The following is a 5661-nucleotide window of genomic DNA, read 5'->3' as shown; positions in this document are numbered from 1 at the left end:
CTCCCCCAATCTGACCAATCAGTGCCAGAGAGTTGAAAGACCGCCTCTTCCTGACTCCACTCACATGAGCATTCTCCCATTCTATGCCTTCCTAGGAGCATTCTGTTTTTGACCAATCCTAAGGTGGAATGCACATTCCAATCAGTGTCATAGGGTGTCATATTGTCCCTCTGTCTCCTCCTTCAGGAGTCTTTTGACCAATCAGTGGAAGGGGCGGAGTCTGATACTGACTGGGTCTCCCTCTCTTCCTGACACATGAGAGCAGAGAGAGGAAGCACCAACTCCCTCTTTATCTGAGACAGAAACCGCTGCTGCCACCTCTGGCACATTTTTATATTTGTGTTTTGTATAATTTCAGATGTCTCATGCAGTTTTCGACCCTTCCCGTTGGGGTTATGGTGAATTGCAATTGGGCTCACCGATCACAGGGATATTTTGACACAATTATTTGAGATAACTGAGCAGCATGAAGCTTATAGTTTGGTGTGCTTCACTGTTGAATTTTTAAAGAAAGAAGGAAAGAAAACGGAATTATATAAGAGTTTAAGGCTTGACTGTGCAGGGAATTATTTTTGTAAAATCATGTTTTGTTATGTGACTGGCATTATTTAGACTTTAATTTCTATGAATGAATAGAATGAAAATGATATAAAATTACTTGCTTGTTTTTATGTGCGTGCGCTGAAGGAAAATGGAGAGAGAGTGGGCTGAGGACACTGAAGGGAAATGGGGAAGAGAGAGTGGGGAGAAGACGCTGATTTATAAATTGATAATTGTACAGAATATTGTTTCTTTTCATACTTTAATATAATAAGTTCAGTATAAAACTATTCGAGGCTTGTGTGGATGGGATCAGATGGTTTGTGGGGACGGGGACCGAGCAAGTGGGCGGGGACGGAGACAAATTTCCCCCCGTGTCATTCTCTAGGCTCTGCCACGAATCGATTTCAACTACGTGTGGGCCAGCGAGGTGTCAGTCGGGTTGACGTAGCCGTCATAGCGCAAGCGGGCGTGGGGAATGGCTCTCAAAAGAAATCTTAATCGTTGTACTGCTCATCTATGGCTCTTTTGACTAATGAGTTTGCCTACTACTGGTCTAGGGCATCTTCCTTTCCTCAGTATTCTCGCAGTCCATCATCTTTCTTCTCCTTGCCTCACACCCATTCCTGTGCTTGCTCACCTGGCGTTGCTATAACCCTTCGGCCGTCGTCTGCGTCAATGAGAGAAAGCTTCCAGGACGTTGAAGGCAACGTTTTTAGTTCACTGATGCTGACAACGGCCGAAGAGTTACAAAAGCGCCGGGGGAGCAAACACAGGATCCTGTGGGGGAGCGGGAAGAGGAGGACTCCAGTTAGGTGCGTAGGGAGGGCTTGGGGGAGGGGAGGCAACAGGACTCTGGATAGCTGTGTGTGGTGAGGGGAGGACTCCAGGTAGGTGTGTAGGGAGGGCTATGGGGGAGGCAACAGGACTCTGGATATGTGCGCGGAGGGGGGTGGGGGAGGGCGGGAGAGGCCTCCAGGTAGGTTGAGCTGCTGTAGGATTACTAGATATCTGGTTTCCCCAGACAAAATTTGTTAAATTAAAAATCCACCTGGACTTTCGACACAGACCTCAAAAGAGGACATGTCCATGGAAATCTTGGAACTCTACATTTCAACAATAGCGAGCCACTACTGGACCACACTCTTGGCATTGCTGGATGTTAAGAGAGTTCTTCTCTGGTGCCTTGAGGCGAAGAATGAGTGTTGTCCTAATCACTCCTAGCCACCTGGCTTCTATTTCCAGATTAGATTGATACACATGGCTATTTTGTCTGCATAAATTAGTCTCTGCTCAGTCTTACATACACTCTCTTATCAGTCTACTGGGCTGAGAAGTCCGATCCTCGTGCAGAAGATGGAAGAGGCAGAACCGTGGGTAGTCTGGTGAAGCAAGGCATGGAGGGATTCCCACAGCTCACAGCCTTCCTCTTCTCCATAGCTTCCACCAGGATAACAGGCCAAACAACGCTAGACACAGAGACGCTTCAGACTTCTAGTTTTTCTGTTCAATAATGTTTTATTGACAAACTTTTAGTACAATAGCCAAGAATAACAAGCTTGCAGGAAAGAAATGCTCACAGAATAGATATTCCCAACCTGGCTGGTTTTACACTTTATACCAAATCATCGGAATGGTAACACTGTGAATATTTCTCCATACTATAATCATTTTAACACATCCAACCATACTTTATTAAAGATGACAGAGTATTCAGTTTTTTCGCTGCAGCCTTTTCAAATCTAGCGTAAAGACAAATCTTATTCCACCATAGATTATAATTCAGAGAAAAATTAACAAAAGGGATTTAAACAACTTTGCTTCATATTTGTCTAAGGCAGATTCTGATTTTAGGGAGGAATCTCAATGAAAAATGAACAAATATTTTCAAATTAATGATTCCAGGGAAGTTTCATTAGAAACATTATGGGATGCTTTCAAAGCTACCATGAGAGGGCAAATTATTTCATATTCAGCAAATGCTAGGAAAAAACTTAAAATTTTTTAAATTTGGAACAAAATATTAAAGTTTTGGAAGCTCAATTGGCCTTAAAATGGGAGCAAAATACTTTCCAGGCCCTCTTAAAAGCTAAATATAAATATAATGAAATTTCCTCTCAAATGGCTAGAAAAGAGATGTTTTCTCAACAAGCTCGAATAAAGCGGGGAGAATATTGGCTAATTATCTTAAAGCTAAAAAAATGAAAAGTTAAAATTGAAAATATTTTAAAACAATTTTGGAGCTATTATGTCTTTGTATTCTTCTGTGCTTTATTCAAATAAAGAAAAGGATGGATTAGAGTTTTTAAAATGAATTAAGGGATCTCAAATTCCTCAGCATATACAAAAAACCCTTATTGCGCCTATATTAATGAAGGAATTACAAATAGCATTGAAGTCCCTTAGAGTTGGATCCGGTTTCACTGTAGAGTTCTATAAGGCATTTCAAAGTACCCTATTACCTCATTTATTAAATTGATATCAGGCTCAACTGACTAAAGGCAGAATCTTTGACTATAGTTTTGCCGAAGCCAAATAAAGACCTTTGTTGGTTTCAAATTACAGGCCTATTTCTCTGATTGATGTAGATGGAAAACTTTTGGCTAAGTTATTGGCTTTACGCTTGGCCAAGGCTCTCCCTTATATCATTGGTATGCACCAAACGGGGTTCGTTGCTCAAAGACAATCTTCAAACAACAGTAGATTGGCTTTTCATATGTTAAATTTGACGAAAGTCATGGATGATCCGGCCTTCTCTGTGTCGTTGGCCTTTGATCCTGTTGAATGGACCTTCATGTATCAAGCAGTGGATTGGTTTGGTATTGGTTCCGGATTTATTCAAATGATTCAAACCTTCTGCCAGATTGTACATTCATAATAATTTTTCTGAACGTTTTTGTCTGAAGAGGGGAGTCCGTTATCTCCTTTGCTTTTTGACATTGTTATTGGCTATTCAGCAGGCAAAGGAGATACAGGGTATTCCTTATGCAGGTCGGGAATATAAAGTCTCTGCGTATGCAGATGATATTTTGCTTCATTTGAGGAATCCTGAATCTACTATTCCGCATTTACTGGATCTGATTGATAGATTGGGAAAATTCTCTGGTTACAAAATAAACTGGAGCAAATCAGAGGTTCTTCCACTAAATGTATATTGTACAAAAGGATTATTTGATACATTCCCTTTTCTTTGGAAGGAAGAGGGTATAAAATATTTAGGTATTTGAATAAAAAGTGCACTGGAAGAAACTATGAAAGTAAATGAAAAATCTTTATTGCTAAAGGTCACGGAAATGTGTGAACAATGGAACCCCTTACATCTGTTTTGGTGGGGGAGAGTCCAAACAGTTAAGATGATGATTCTGCCTGTGGTTTGCTACCAAATGGGGATGTTGCCAGTGGTTTTTCATAAGGGTCTTTTTACAAAAAGTTAAATAGTGTTCTCCCTAAATTTATTTGGCTGGGGAATGCGGTGAAAATTGCTTTAGTATCTCTACAAAAGACAACTGAGGAGGGTGGGGTAAATTTTCCCAATTCTTATAAGTACCATCAGGCCTATATTATGCATCAGGGTATGTATTGGGTCCTCCCTGAGCTCATGGAAAATCTTCCAGATTGGTTAAGGTTGGAATGGCAGCTCAGGTTTCCACTGAGATTAAGTCATGTTCTGAGTATCAAGTTTCCAAGATTATATAAGGACACTAGAATTTTACTAGATACGTGGCAGACATTGAAATATGTAAATAATTTGACACCTATTCCAATACTTAAATCCACCTGTCAGTCCCTCTGGCTAAACTCCAAGATTCAAATAGGCATCGGATGAAGGCAGGTATACGCACTTTGGATGATGTGATATCAGATGGTAAGCTGCTTGAATTTTCACGATTGCAACACAAATTTGGTCTTAATAAATCTCAAAGTTACAGATGGTTTCAGTTGAAGCAGGCCATTCAGGAGGGGTTCCCTAGATGGAAAAATCCTACAAATCAATATAGCTTGCCGATATTATGTTTTCAGGTAGACTTTCTGGGGCACCAGGCCACTCAGTCGTATAAATTAATATCTGGATTTTTGAATAAGAAACCAAAAACTGGTCTTCGCGACATTTGGAGCAATGAGATAAAGCATCAGATTATTGCATCTCAATGGCCACAAATTTGGACTTGGAGGATGAGATGTACGGTGTCAGCATCTATGAGGCAAACTTGATTTTTCTTATTACATAGAGCTTTCTGGAGCCCTGTTCGTTTACATAAATTAGATAGTTCCAAGTCTAATAGATTCTGGCACTGTCATCTTGAAGCTGGGACTTTGGAACATTTACTTTACTGTTGTCCCTTGATACTGCAGTTTTGGAGGTCTATTTGGGACCAAGTAAATAATATGTTGGAGAATCCAGTGGCTTTATCTTATGATACTATTTTATTTGCTACTCTTATGAGAGCTAAAAGTCAATTATCTGTGAGAAATAACGAGTTACTTTTTGTAATGACAGGGGTTGCCATGCAGCTTATTTTAAGAAATTGGAAAAACTGGGATAGGTTGAACTAGACATTCTGGTGGGAATCCTGTATTATACTTATAAAATGGAACGTTGCATGGCCATACAACAGGGACGTTGTAAGAATTTTATGGCTAAATAGCGTAAAGAGGAATAATTAATTTAATTTTATAGTCAAGAAAACATACACATCCTAGGGGGAGGAAGGGAATAGAATTGGAATTGATTCAAGGATTTCATGAATAATTTAATGATGGTTTTATTATATTTGTATATTAGCTGGGAGGGTGGGGAAAATTTCATTATACAGTAGTATTTGTAAGTTTTCTTGCGCTTATTATGTAATGTGCAAATGTGTGAATCATTTATTGCGCATTAGTAGTGTGAAAAATCAATAAAGAATTTTTTTTTACAAAAGAAAATTATTTGGGATGATATTGGGAACCAGAATAGTTACCTGATAATATATAGATTAGTCTAACGATTGTGTTCTGGATGAGCTACAGTTTGTGGATAAAAAAGGTGTTGATTGCAAGGTAGGCGGAGTTGCAATAGTCCAGTTGAGGTAAGACCATCATCTGAACGATCATAGTAAAGAGCAGGACTTGAGTGTGATT

The 5661-nt window shown here is 39.5% G+C and overlaps 1 protein-coding gene across 1 annotated transcript in view; it reads left to right on the top strand.

Annotated features, from left to right (window-relative positions):
* The window catches only part of LOC117354716 (zinc finger protein 721-like), a 375536-nt gene that overhangs the window by 170585 nt on the left and 199290 nt on the right, over positions 1 to 5661 (top strand). The gene's annotated exons all lie outside the window — the stretch shown is intronic.

Source organism: Geotrypetes seraphini, chromosome 2 (genome assembly GCF_902459505.1).
Source record: "Geotrypetes seraphini chromosome 2, aGeoSer1.1, whole genome shotgun sequence".
NCBI lineage: Eukaryota > Metazoa > Chordata > Amphibia > Gymnophiona > Dermophiidae > Geotrypetes > Geotrypetes seraphini.
The sequence above is the reverse complement of the archived record's forward strand: the minus strand, read 5'-3'. Positions and strand labels throughout refer to the sequence as shown.